The 14,983-nt window shown below is 44.3% G+C and overlaps 1 protein-coding gene across 2 annotated transcripts in view; it reads right to left on the bottom strand.

The window, feature by feature from the left end:
• ATP9B (ATPase phospholipid transporting 9B) overlaps window positions 1-14,983 on the bottom strand; it is a 360,476-nt gene that overhangs the window by 91,000 nt on the left and 254,493 nt on the right. The window lies entirely within an intron of this gene.

The following is a 14,983-nucleotide window of genomic DNA, read 5'->3' as shown; positions in this document are numbered from 1 at the left end:
CTGATAGCCCAAAATCTGCTGCTCATGCCTCCAAACTACTCTCTCTAACCTCCTCTCTCAGCCTCTCCCAATGGACTGACTCCTCTACTCATCGGGATGGCCACTGTCTTGATCTGATATTCACTAAGCTGTGCTCAGTGTCGGAATTCACCAATTCTCCTTTCCCTCTCTCAGATCACAACCTTATCACCTGCATGCTGTCCTCTAGTACTTCTAACTCAAAAACACAGAAATCCTTTAATCCACCTCAAGCCCGCAGAAATATTAATGATATTAATTTTCAAGTACTCTCCTCCTCACTGCAACAACAGCTTGCTCCTATTTCTGCATTCACTACTCCTGAGATGGCGGTATCACACCTAAACCTAACCCTCAAAACAGCCCTGGATGAAGTGGCTCCAGTTACCCACCACACTCCATGTAGGCCTAGACGCCAACCGTGGCACTCTAAATTAACGAGACACCTACAAAATATCTCACGCAAAGCTGAGCGTAAATGGCGTAAATCTCACAGTCCAATGGATTTCTTTACATATAAGAATATCTACCAGTACTATAGTTATGCTCTGGAAACTGCCAAACAAACATATTTCCAAACTCTCATTTCTGCTCAAGTTTCTAACCCAAAACGACTTTTTAATACATTTAAATCCCTTCTCAACCCTCCCTCACCCAAGCCACCAACCACTATCCATGCACAAGATCTTGCTTCCTACTTCAGGGATAAGATTGACAAGATCAGAGATGAATTGGTATGCTCCAACTCGGTTGGTGATATGTTCAATTCCATACCTGAGCCCTCTGAAGCATTTGCTTCATTTGATCCCACAAATGAAGATGAAGTATCTGCACTTTTCTCTGCCTCCCACTCTACTACCTCTCCTCTTGACCCTTTACCCTCGCAAATAAGTAAATCTCTGTCTCCTGTGCTCATTCCAATCTTAACTAAAATCTGTAACCTCTCTTTCTCTACTGGTGTCTTTCCTTCATTGTTCAAACAAGCAGTTATTACTCCGATTCTGAAAAAACAGAATTCTGATCCAAGCTCTCTCTCAAACTACCGTCCCATTTCTCAACTTCCATGCACCTCCAAACTACTTGAAAGACTTGCTTATACTCGCCTCACACACTTTCTTAACTCGCACAACTTAATGGACCCGCATCAGTCAGGCTTTCGTGCCCAACACTCCACAGAGACAGCACTGACTAAAGTTGTGAATGATCTGGTCACTGCTAAGTCTAAAGGCCACTACTCACTACTAATTCTTCTAGATCTCTCTGCTGCTTTTGACACTGTTGACCACACACTTCTCATACAAACACTACAATCCATAGGTCTTAAAGACACAGCCCTCTCTTGGTTCTCATCCTACCTCTCTAACCGCTCCTTTAGTGTTTGTTTCTCTGATTCTACCTCCTCTTCGCTACCTCTTTCAGTTGGAGTACCTCAGGGTTCAGTTTTAGGTCCCCTGCTTTTCTCAATCTATACCTCATCTCTTGGCAAAATAATCAGCTCCTTTGGATTTCAGTATCATCTGTATGCGGATGATACTCAGCTCTACCTATCCTCCCCGGACCTGTCCCCATCTGTATTGAGCCGTGTCTCTGAATGCCTTTCTGCTGTTTCATCCTGGATGTCATCTCGCCACCTCAAACTTAATATCTCAAAAACAGAATTAATTATATTTCCGCCAATAAATAGTAGTTACCAACCTGATATCTCTATCGCTGTTGAGAAGATGACAATCACTCCTACCTCTCAAGCTCGCTGCCTAGGTGTTATCCTTGACTCAGAACTTTCCTTTGTACCCCACATTCAATCTGTCTCAAAATCATGCCACATGCACCTAAAAAACATATTTAAAATTCGCCCTTACCTTACACAAGACACTGCAAAAACTCTAATCCATGCTCTCATCATCTCACGCATTGATTATTGCAATAGTCTCCTTATTGGCCTTCCCCAATACAGACTCTCACCACTACAGTCCATTATGAATGCAGCTGCAAGGCTAATCTTCCTAGCCAGACGTTCATCATCTGCAAAGCTACTCTGTCAGTCACTTCATTGGTTACCTGTATTCTACCGTATTCAATACAAAATTCTTTTACTTACACACAAAGCCATAAACCAAACTACACCAACATACATATCCTCTCTTATCTCAAAATATCATCCAACACGACCTCTACGCTCCTCCCAAGATCTGCGTCTCTCATCCACACTCATTACCCGCTCCCATTCCCGACTGCAGGACTTTCTTCGGGCTGCACCCACTCTGTGGAATGCCCTCCCAAGCACAATAAGACTCTCCTCCAGTCTCCAAACCTATAAGCGTTCCCTGAAGACTCATCTCTTCAGGCAAGCTTATCAAATTCCAGAACCAGTCATAGAACCTTGCGTTCTGGTGGAATCGATGCAATAAAGAATACAGTATCTATCCTTATGTATCAATGCCTATTTCCCTATAGATTGTAAGCTTGCGAGCAGGGCCCTCCTACATTTTGACTGTCTGTAAATACCCTGTTTTGTTGTTTCACTGTCTGCTATTGTAAAGCGCAACGGAATATGCTGCGCTATATAAGACACTGTTAATAAATAAATAATAAATAAATAAATAATATAAATGAGATCACAGGTCACTGAAATAATTCATATATAATTATATCACAAAATACTTTAATAACAGTATGATGCTCTAAACCAGTGATTAACAAACTGGGTGCCGGATACCATGGGCTGCCTTGAGTCACCTGGCTCACATTGGTGGTCCAGGACCCAAAAATAAAATTTATATATATATATATATATAAAGGGCAGTACGGATGGTGTAATGGTTAGCATTACTGACTCACAGCGCTGAGGTCATGAGTTCGATTCCCACCATGGATCTAACTGTGTGGAGTTTGTATATTATCCCCGTACTTGCGTAGGTTTCCTCTGGGTACTCCTGTTTCCTCCCAGAATCCAGAAATTTACTGGTAGGTTAATTGGCTCCCAACAAAAATTAACCCTAGAATGTCTTTGTGTGCATGTACATGTGGTAGGGAATATAGATTGTAAGCTCCACTGGGGCAGGGACTGATGTGAATGTTCAACTATACTCTGTAAAGCGCTACAGAATAAGTATGCGCTATATAAGAAGCTGTTAATAATATATATATATATATATTTACCATCAAGCAGATAGGGAAAATCAAAGATGGTGGCTGCCTGGGACTTTGGTGTAGAAGCGGTAAGACTGTAACTGAAGTACTAGCTTAAATATATTTTACAGCAAACTCTGCCAATAAATATAGAAGCACAAGGGTGGGACACGGATCACTGGACCCTAAATCAAAATTCACGGGAGTTTCTGGCAATTCCTGTCTACTCCCCTAGACACCCCTCCAGTTTGACCCATGCATTGAACCCCCAGTGAAATACTGAGTTGCTGAGGGTAGCTTAACACTTAAACTTGCATTCTTTAACCATTGAATGCAGAGTGGTAATTTATGGCAGACAGTTGTACTTCACCAACTGAAATGCCTATATATATAGTATAGTAAACTTTACTAACTTCCCATTGTAAAATTTATAGCTCAGTATGTTTGGATGAAATCATGTTAGCATGGGTGAAATAAGTAAATGTAGAATGTAGTTATAAGCATAGGCATCACTGTGATCTGTTATCCTTAGCAAAAAAGGTTAATGATGAAAATGATACAAAGTTTCTGAGAAACGAATGCCTCATGCTTGAGTTAATTAACTGCCGATATAAAATGTGAAACATACTGTAGCAAAAGATTGTCTTTTAAGAGCCAATCACACATTGTATGTGTTTTAAGCAGTTTAGAAATTTGTATGCCAAGCATTATTCTGGCACCCTGAGATGCAGTTTCAATATCTGCTTCTCCCTTCTTATCATATGCTTTGTGAGCAATTATTAACACAAACACACAGCAATTGAACCGGTGATTGAAAAATGAGGGTGATTATGATGAAAAGAAGAAAAATCACAAAGGCATCCATTTCAAGTGCAATACTCAGGACATTTAGTTTTGTCTTCTGAGGAAATGCAAATAAGTTTGTTTAATTCAAAAATGCAGCAATTCATCATTCTCAGTTTAAAACAGGTATATTATCGTGTTGAGAAAAATAACGTAGCAGTCAATTGCTATTGTTATGCTACAAGAAAACATGACGTATCATGAAATATAAATCATGACATTACAGTGTGACTCTGAAGCAGACTTCCCTGTTCAAAGCAGGACCATACAAAACACTAATGTCTACCCAAGTAGGTATTGGGTTTGGATACATGAAAGAGAATGCAGATATCCAATATATTGTTAAAAATTTGACATACTCATTGACTAAAACTTGTTTCTCATTTTATTTTTCTTTGACTCAAATTGACATAACTTTTTCTTTGTCTATTAGTATTTTTTTTGTCTATTAGTTTTTTTTAAATTTAAAATAGAAGCAGGCTAAGGTTAGTTTGACACAGATATTGGAGTGAACAATTAAATTGTAATAATCCTAAACTACAAGTTATTCTACCACACATAAACGTAATATAATAGTGTGCACAAATTTCTACTTAAATTGGATGGATTAAAGGTAGTGGCAGACCAGGAGTTTTAATCTGTGGGATTTTTACAAGTTTTTGTAGTAATGCATTCCCCACAATGAATTATGGTCACAGTAGAGTTGGGTGTGGTTTAGAGAAGAAACATTTATACTTTTAAAAAAAAAATCTTAACCATTTTTTAGAATTGTTTACAAAAATTCTGAACACCTGTTGGCTCTAGTACTAGGGTGGTATACCTGCAGGATCTTTGTACATGCAATGTGGCTCTTTAGTGTTTATGTATTAAACACTTACCCAAAAGCCACATGTCACAACCTTCCATCATTGTTAATTTTTGCCATATCCCTGATTGCCTAATCACATAGGAATCATGGGCACTTCCTGAGTACTGGGCAATCACAGAAAGGATCTGGAAGGATGGGCCACAAACCACCATCATTTTCATAGACTGGAACATGTTCCTATTCCTAAATATCTCTTAATTATGTGATGGTTCCACAAATGAAATGCTTGTGCCTTCCACTATTCGTATAATGTGCAGGAAGCCAGCAATTGCACAAAATTGCTGCTTGGCCATAGATAAGAACTCCTCTTCCAATGGCATTGATATAAACTGCTTGGTTTGTTGGAAAAAAGCCGGCATGACGCACCTTAGGTTCCAACTAAATAAAGCCTGGGAGACACCTCCCAAGACACTTAGGGCCTTATTCTGGTTAGGTCGGTGAAACGTACGTACGGTCCGTTTCACCGTACGTTTCCCGTATGCGGATGGTGAGCGTAAGTCCGCCCACAGAACAGCCACACACGAACGGTCACAAACACCGACAATGGGGAGTGGCGTACACTTGAGCGTACGCCACAGATAACTGGCGTACGCCACCGTATACTGACTGGTCTCGTCCGTTTTCCCACGGACAGCTTGCGTATATCTGAGTGTACGCCACAGTGCAAGTAGAAATTGAGTCCAAAAACATCCTTGTTGCTCTTTGATGTGGTTTATGTGTCTTTTTCCATATAAAAAACTGGTATGTTTGTGCTACAGTGAAAAAGTTGATATGTCGACCTGTGTGAATTGAGTGTCCTGCTTTTTAAAGTATACAAAAACACTTTCTGAATGAGTGTAGATGGTTATAAAATAACTACATTGACAGGTCTTTGAATGAATCTTACCTAAAATTAAACCAACCTTTACATGTTGAAGTGTAGAAAGATATGCTTCCAATGTGTTTGAGGGCTGTGTGTGGCTTGCAGGTAGTGAAATAATGGTTTTCACTTAATAGCCTGCAGCATTGCTTATTACATTCAGGTGTATGTGTTTGTGTAGTAATCAGCCTTAATTAGCAGACCCAGGCGTCCGCTCTCATGCGGTATCTCTAGTGGTGGTCTGGAGCTATCTTTGGCGTCCGCCTGTTCTTGGGCCAAAATGCACGGTGCGTTCGCTGATCGAGGCATTGTGGCACCGTACATTTTTGGTGCACACCCCCGTGTACGCCCATGTTTACACCCAGTTTTCCTCATTATTCAGGCCACTCCCCTAAAAATTCCCCCATGCCGCCCACAATGACCGTGCTCTTGCGGACAGGTTTTTTCGCACAGAGAGACCCATCCTTGAGCGCTGTGAGGTCGCCGCACATGCGCATTGCGAAAGCTACGCATGCGCAGATTACAAAAAAAACCCGTTCCGCCCGTTTACGGTCCCACCGTGCCGAGCAGAATAAACCCCTTAGTCTTGGCCTCTCTGCTTCTTTTGCAGGGAGCTCCGCCCTGCCAATTTTTTAGCTTTCTAAATGTGCCCTGCCCATTTGTGTGCGCCTTCAGTCACGCTGACATGCCGCTGTTAGTTCAGCTCTTCTCGCTCCCTTTCTGCTAAGTCACAGTGACCCAGAGGAGTAGGTGGCGTGGCAGAGTCTGCCTTCCTTCACGACTGCCTGCAGAGATGCTGCTGCTCCTTCTGGAGCGCTTTCCCTTGCCTAGCCTGCGGACGTTATCCACCCTGAGTGTCCTTCTGCTGGGCCTCCAGAGCATAAGCAGGGAGCTGGGGGAGATCAAGGAGGGTGGCCTAGGGGAGGCAGAAGTGGAAAAGCACAGCTGTCAGGAGATGCCGGGGATGTAGCTGGGCCAGTACCTGGTGTCAGACTGGGAGTGTGGGTGAGTGCTGTGTACCAGTTACCCATGTCATGTTTGACATTGTTAAGCAGTGCTCAGGCTGGTACACTACTCTTTTGTATGTGTGTGTGTTGTGGATATATATAGTGCCAGAGATGGGTAGCTGGAGGTGGTCTGGGTGCAGGAGATGGGTAGCTGGAGATAGTCTGGTTGTAAGAGATGGATAGCTGGAGATGGCATGGGTGTAAGAGATGGATAGCTGGAGATGATATGAGGGCAGGAGATTGGTAGCTGGAGGTGGTATGGGGCAGGAGATTTCTAGCTGGAAGTGGTATGGGGGCAGGAGATGGGTAGCTGTAGGTGGTATGGGGGCAGATGGGTAGCTGGAGGTGGTATATGGCCCCTTACCCACCCCATCCTGAAAAATGAATCCTGGTTGGGGATTTTCCACTCGGTGTGTGTGTGTTGGGGGGTCCACTTTGTGAAGGGGGGGCAATCCGCTCGGTGGCCAGTACCCTGCCCTAAAAAATTCCTAGAGTAAACACTAACACCAACAATGTTTTGAAAGTATCCTGGTGTGCAAAAGTGTAACACAGATAAGAACTATGGGTCTAATTCAAAGCTGATCTTTGGGCTGCTAATTTGTGGAGCCCTGCAATCAGGTATGTGCGACCCTGCCAGAATTAAATCCTACCTTATGCATGCCTGCAAATTGCTTAGTACGGCTTGGGAAAAATAGCTGGATCGGCTCTAATGATTTTTTTCCACTGTGTGGAGTCCAGGACTAAATCCCGGGATTGAAGCTTCCAATCCCGGGATTCCGGGATTAGTACCCCCATACAAAAATTACCTTTTTGTTTAAAGCCGGGCAGCGCTGAGCGCTTTAGAATATGGCTCAGATGCTGCCCGGCTGAATGCTCCTTACCTCGATGCTGTTTGGGAGTCGGGACAGTGTGCAGTGCTGAGTCTGACAAGCATGGCGGCGCCCAGGCTGCGCAGTGTGACCCCTGACATCACGGCACGCTACGCAGCCTGGCCACCGCTATGCCTGTCAGACTCAGCACAGTCACTGTCCCAAACCCAAACAGAGCCCGCTGTGCCGCCCCCAGGAGACAGTCCCTAGTAGGAATGCATGTTTGGCTTTCTAGATCATTCAATATTATTTAAAACGTATCCATGAAGGCATGAGGTGGAAGCCTATAGCAGGTCCCCACCTCATCATCAGGCATTTCAAATAGGGTGACATAGGTGCAATAGATCTTTTCCCTTGCACACCTCCATTGGCTTTGCCTTAGAGGACGAGGACCATTTGTTAGAGTTAGCTGTAAATATCTAGATATTAACACTGCTGTAGCAAACTGGACACACAAACTTACTTCCTTAAATATGGTGCAACATTAGTTGTTCTAGTTGCAAAATTTAGCAGACACCGCCTGCACAGTGCACAGCGTCCCAGCCAGCAGGATCACTGACCACGACCCCTGGCGGGAGATGCAGCAACTCCCCAAGCCTGGAGGACCCCCCCTAACTCGGAACCCTGGAGGTAGATCAACCAACGTGACCCCCAGCAAAGACGCCTGACCGAAACCCCAGTGGTGGGATCATCATGGCCTCCAGGATTCCCGGCCACGTCCTCCGGATGCAGAGGGAGCCCGTCCACCCCACGCGACCTCTGGGGAATCACAGCAGCCGCCCTCACAGAAGCCCTATGAAGGCCCAGCTTCGGCCTCCGGCCTCACTTTTCTCCCCACACACTGACTCCAGCCACGGCTCCAACCAAGACCACCGGACATGCTGGCCAACTCTTCAGCTTCTCAGAGGAATGGACTTGGGACTCAGTCACTGTGGCATGTTGATGGGGAAAATGGCCTGCTGTAGCTCTGGAAGTAGCAATACCAATATGTTGCCGCTGATGGCTGCCTACAAGCTGTGCAGCTCAGCCAAATATGTTCCCCCTGTCTGCCTTGTTCATCACCCTCCACAGGGTACATCTATTGTATATATGCATGTTTTCTATAACTGTACTGTCTCTGTTTATTGTTACCTACCTACTTGCCTGTTGCAATGACCAAGTGGCACCACTGATGGCTGCCTGGGTGCTCCTGTCCTTGTCCATATCGCTCCCCTGTGCTGTCACTTTTTACCTGTAACCTACCTGGCTGTTGCACAGCAATCCAAAACTAATTCCTAGTATATGCAAGTATACCTGACCAATAAAGCCGATTCTGATAATAAATATAAGAAGTGGGTTCTGGGTATTTTAAATTAAAAATGTGCTAACAAATATTAGAGAATATAGAAGTTTTACAGATTTTTTAGAAATGTTATACTTTGACATGTCTTGAATATGTATCTGTTATATTTTAACTTTGTAAAGATGGGCTTACTTCAAGCACGGGCTACAGGTCAAGAAGGCAGCACGCTGGCGATGGGGAGAGGTGGTTGGCGACTACCACAGGCTTTGGAGTACAGCCCATTGGAAGAAATGGCCTTAGGTTATTTGGCAATACAAGTGGAAGTGTATCCAATATGCACAGTGATATAACAGTGTATACTGTTTTAACAATTTGCATAGCATTTTACTTAAAAACGGCCATTTGCCTTCAAAATTCATTTTAAATGGAATATTACATGGTTAATGAAGAAACAAAACACAAAAACAAAGCATATAATGTACAAAGACTTGTTGAACATTGATCACCCACAAGGTTAATTAGGTTTCATAAGTGACCTTTACTACTGACAGGCGCAACTTTATAAACACTGACAAGGTTTAAGAAATATTTATACAAGCAGAATTGATTAGAGATTTAAGAATCCTGCTGAGGGAATGAGCTATTATACATAATCTGTAATGCCTGCCCATCACATTCAGTGGAATAAAGTGATATACAGTGACCACCACTCTTACTACTCAGCAGGAGCGTTGCAGATCCACTTCATTTAAAATGCTAATTATTATTATGTTTGGGAAATTAAAGTACTTGGATAATGCGTTTGCTACCTCGGAGGATGAAAGCATTTAAAGAGCTGTAAAACATTTGCAATTTGTTTTTAATACTGCCATAACTAAAATTCTTACAAATAGATCATGCACTAAAATATTTATACACCTGTGTGATTTTATTTGCATAGGATCCAGAAACAGGACACAGTTATTTGACAGAAAGTTTTTCATGATGGAATGTACAGCAGACATAGAGGGAAAGACATGCTTTTGTGCAAATGTTCAGATCCAGCTGGTTAAATTGTATGATTCAATGAGCCTAACTGAACAGACGCTGACACAACCTGCATGTACTACTCAGTGGGGATAGTTATCAGACTAGTTTAGTGAGTAAATACATTAACTCAGAGAACAGCTGATCATATCCGTGTCATTGGTTTATAAGTGGTGGGTGTCATGCTGCATGTTTAATTGCAGATACACATTACTCATGATGTGGAAACCTGCCACAGAGGAATGAACTATACTGCATCAATTAATGTAAAACAGTGGCTTTGTTTACTCTTTAAATCATTAGTGTGTGTGAACATGGTGGAGAACATTCAGACAGCTGTGTAGGGTCTCTGTGCTGAATACCTTGGAGATATACACACACGCAGATATCCTTTGCTGTTCTACTTTACATTCAAAAGCTGAACAGATAATATGTATAATTTATTTGCGTTGAGTCTATGGGGCTGATGAGGAATTGAACATACATCAAATTTGTAATGTGTATGGTTCCAAAGTAGGTAAAGATCAAGTTGACAATTGCTGGCAATGCAGAATTGGACATATTCATAGAAATGTCTGTTTCCAGGCATATCTGATACACCTATTATAGTGAAGATGCAGGTGCCCCATGATGATTACAACAAGTGTGCACATCCAGGTACTCCACATTCGCACTAAGACACATTTTTTTTCAGAAGCACACAGTTATGAGCCACATATGGACAAGTTACCTTCAAATCAGCATCAGGACCTGTCTTTTAGCAGTTAAGTGCAGCCAGAGTTTGAGAAATATCCCACAAAAGCACATCTTCAGATGATAGTACGGGCAGTACTCCCACCATGGCTCTAACTGTGCAGAGTTTGTATATTCTCCCCGTACTTGCATGGGTTTCCTCCGGGTACTCCGGTTTCCTCCCAAAATCCAAAAATATACTAGTAGGCTAATTGGCTCCCAACAAATTAACCCTAGAATGTCTGTGCGTGCGTGTACATGTGGTAGGAAATATAGATTGTAAGATCCACTGGGGCAGGGACTGATGTAAATGTTCATATATTCTCTTTAAAGCGCTGTTGAATAAGTATGCGCTATATAAGGAACTATAAATAAAATAATAAGGTACTCTTTACCTAGATGGGCGCCCGCGATTGAAATCGCGGGCGTCGGGGGTAAAAATCGCGGTCATCGCGGGTACATAAAAATCTGCTACCCGCGATGACCGCGATTTTCCCATAGGGAACAATGTTAAAAAGGCTGATTGAGCGCGATTTTCATGGAAAATGCCTCAATGCCCGCGATTTGGCCATAGGAATCAATGTTAAATGGGCCACAGAGCCCAAATAGGCACAATTACCCCTTAAAATGTCCCCCCAAATTTTTAACGCCACCCCACGATCCACGCCAACCCGAAGCGTGGCGAGCGCAGCGAGCCCGCGAGGGGCGGCGGTACGCGTCCTCCGACCTTTTCATGCCCTACTATCCACTAGGGCGTGGAGTGAGAATAGAATAGTGTGGCGAGCATAGCGAGCCACCGAGCCCGAATCGTGGCGAGCGCAGTGAGCCCCGCGAGGGGACGCGGATACCTTCACAGGTAAACGCGTCCCCTCGCGGGCTTCACAGGTGTCCGCGTCGCCACCGACACCTGTGAAGCCCGCGAGGGGACGCGTATAACTGTGAAGGTATCCGCGTCCCCTCGCGGGGCTCGCTGCGCTCACCACGCTTAGGGCTCGGTGGCTCGCTACGCTCGCCACACTATTCTATTCTCACTCCACGCACTAGTGGATAGTAGGGCATGAAAAGGTCGGAGGACGCGTACCGCTGCCCCTCGCGGGCTCGCTGCGCTCGCCACGCTTCGGGTTGGCGTGGATCGTGGTGTGGCGTTAAAAATTTGGGGGGACATTTAAGGGTTAATTGTGCTTATTTGGGCTCTGTGGCCCATTTAACATTGATTCCTATGGCCAAATCGGGTCCATTGAGGCATTAACCAGTAAAATCGTGTCCATCGGGCCTTTTAACATTGATTCCTATGGCAAATCGGGAGCATCGCGTCGCGGGCATCGCGGGTACATTTATGGCCGGCCGCGACGCGACCAACACGATTTCCATGTTTAACATGGGTTTCAATGGGAAATCGCGGGCATCGCGTCGGTCGCGTCGCGGCCAGACATAAATGTACCCGCGATCACCACGACGGGCGCCCATCTAAGTAAAGAGTACCAATAATAAATAAAATAATGATAGGACTTCATATAAACAAGACATATCTATGCTTCTGACTTTGGGGCCGATTCAGACCCATTTGCAGGGATGCAAATTCACAGCCCTGCTGATTATTGGAAGACCGCGCATGTGCAGGGTATGCTGTGCGTATGCACGAGGTCAGCCTTTGAACAAAGCCGGTGATGGCTTTTCATCATTGCCCATTCTTAGGAAGATAGAACAGGCCGGAGGAGGGGCCCAGCCATTTTCAGGAAGGTACCGGGAAAAACACAGGTGGATCCCAGGCATTTTCTGTGAGGGCTTCTGACATCGGATTGGAGGAAATCCATCACAGTGCTGAGTAAGTCCAGAGCTACTCAACCGCTGCGCACACATGGGGGGTGGGGGTGGAATCCATTCAATGGTTAGGGAATGCAAATGGATTTCCCCCTATTTGCCCCCTGCGATCATGGTTGCAGCCATGCACAGGGGTGGGTTTTCACTCTGGCAGGGTTGGCGTTTACCCGATTGCTGGGCTATGAAGAATAGTAGCCCAGCGATCAGGTCTGAATCAGGCCCTTTGTTCACTGCCAGATTGTTTCACTGTTGTTGCGATATTATACTGGTGTCAAATACTGCTTAGTGGTTATTTAAAAACAGTGACAAATATACTGTAGCATTATCAAGATTTTGCTTGTTTATAACTACTAGAGGTCCACTTTTACATTTACTGTATAATGTATGATGTGGACTGCTCCAAATTATAGCACCAATCAATCATTTAGAGCAGTGGCTCCCAAACTGTGTGCCTAGGCTCCCTGGGGTGCCTCAGGACACTTGCAGGGGTGCCTTGGGTTGGTGGACCAGGATCAATTCATATTATTAATGGTCAATCTAACAGGCAAAACTAGTGCTGGTAGCTGCCAATCATAATATATGTGGACAAACAGAAGCAAATCCTGTCCCTCATCACATAACTGTGACATATAAACACAATGCACTTCATTTAATATTTTTATTTTCTAAATTTCTCAATAAGAAACATTTGGCACCTAGGGGTGCCTTGAAAACATTTTGATGCTCTAGGGTGCCGTGATTCAAAAAAGTTTGGGAACCACTGATTTAGAGACTGCAACCATACAGCTGTTCATAGGAAGATTAAATACAAGACTTTTTACAACTTCATACTATTTGAAATTTGGGGTTTTGAATTTCCACAAGCTTCTGATACCTATAATTGTGACTTACTGCCAAATCTCTTTCATGTAACAAGCAGTGCCGTAAATACACAGTTTGGTGCCGTATGTTAAGAAGGGAATTGGTGCCATGCCCCTGCACGCACCCCCGCCCCCCCTCTCCATACTGAAAAAAAAAGGAAGACAGTGTGTGTATATGTGTCAAAGGCAACATTTAGGGGCGTAGCTTCATGTGGAACGGGCATAGCCACATATTATAAATTCATGTTACACAACACAGTACTGGCCGTTATTCACATTACACCACACAGTGCCACTTTTACACATTCCACTGCAGCTGCACACAGAGTAACACCATATTACAGGACCACACAGAGGGTAGCACCACATGTTCCTGGCAAACACACAGGGTTACAGTGCCCCTCAGACACAGTTCGGATTGCAGTGTGCATCGGAACCAGTGCAGGATAGAGTGTTAGTCAGATATTGTGCAGGATACATGGTGGATCAGATAAAGGGCGGGACGCAGTGCGGGATATTATGTAGGTTGGTTAAGTGCAGGTCAGATACAGTGCACTTCAGACATTGTGCGGGATATAGTGGGGTTTGGATACAATGAGGGATACAGTGCAGACTGGACATAGTATGGGTCGGATACACTAACAGTACACTAAAGGTGCCCATACACTAGTAAGATTTATCTTCAGATCTGGCTGGTTGGAACAAAAACATGGTTATGGATTAATAACAGTTTGACAATTTCCCAGCATTTCCAAGCAAATGATCAACTGTAATTTGCTCTCATCCATAACCATGTTTTTGTTCCAACCAGACAGATCTGCAGATAAATCAGCGTGTGTATGGCCACCTTTACTGTGACAGGGCGTGTCGTGGTGTCTTTAGTTCGTGGGAGTCTTGGCAGTTCAAAAGTGGCGGCCTTGCGGGTGGGGGTTGCGTCAGTAGTCCAGGAGTGTCAGTAGTGTAGGAGTGTCGGTGGTGTCACCATTGTGGGGTGATGGTTGTGTTGGCAGCTGCTTCCTGGCTCTTGCAGGAGAGAGAGGTCAGCAACGAGGACCAGAGGAAAGGTGGGGAAGAAGCAGCGGCTGATTGGCTGATAGCCAGACCAGGCGGCTTTCCCAGCCAATCAGCGATAGCCCATTGATTTCAAAGGGACTTTTGAAATCTCCAGTCTGCCCACCGCTGCCACCCTGCCCACCCCTCTAGTCCTTGGTGCCAGCCTATCTCTCCTGCAAAAGCTGGACAGCAGCAGGATGCGGAGCAGGGAGAGCGCTCTGCAGACTACGAGTGTGCCAGCTGTGCAACTACAGTGCAGATGCGCTGTGGGGAAGGCACCGCTGGCACACACCTAGTTACAGCCCTGGTACTAAGTGCTACATTATAGCTGTAAACCTTAGCCCCAATACAGCTGGTCCCAGCTCTGATTTTCCTTGATAAAGCCATAAGGTAATTTAAGTAAATACTGACAGGGTGTTTAATGCCTTCAAGAACCCAAAAAATAGAAATGATATGAACATAAAAGGTGTTTTAAATAAGAGAAAATTAAAATGGTTAAAAAATAATAAGCTGAGCAAAACAAGTTGTTGAGAATTGTTTTTTTTTCTGCTGAGTGCAAATATGACGGACTAGCACTATTTTTCCACCCATTGCCTTAATAAATAAGCCTTATGGT

This window comes from Crinia signifera, chromosome 5 (genome assembly GCF_055691185.1).
Source record: "Crinia signifera chromosome 5, ASM5569118v1, whole genome shotgun sequence".
NCBI classification, from domain to species: Eukaryota; Metazoa; Chordata; class Amphibia; order Anura; family Myobatrachidae; genus Crinia; species Crinia signifera.
The sequence above is the reverse complement of the archived record's forward strand: the minus strand, read 5'-3'. Positions and strand labels throughout refer to the sequence as shown.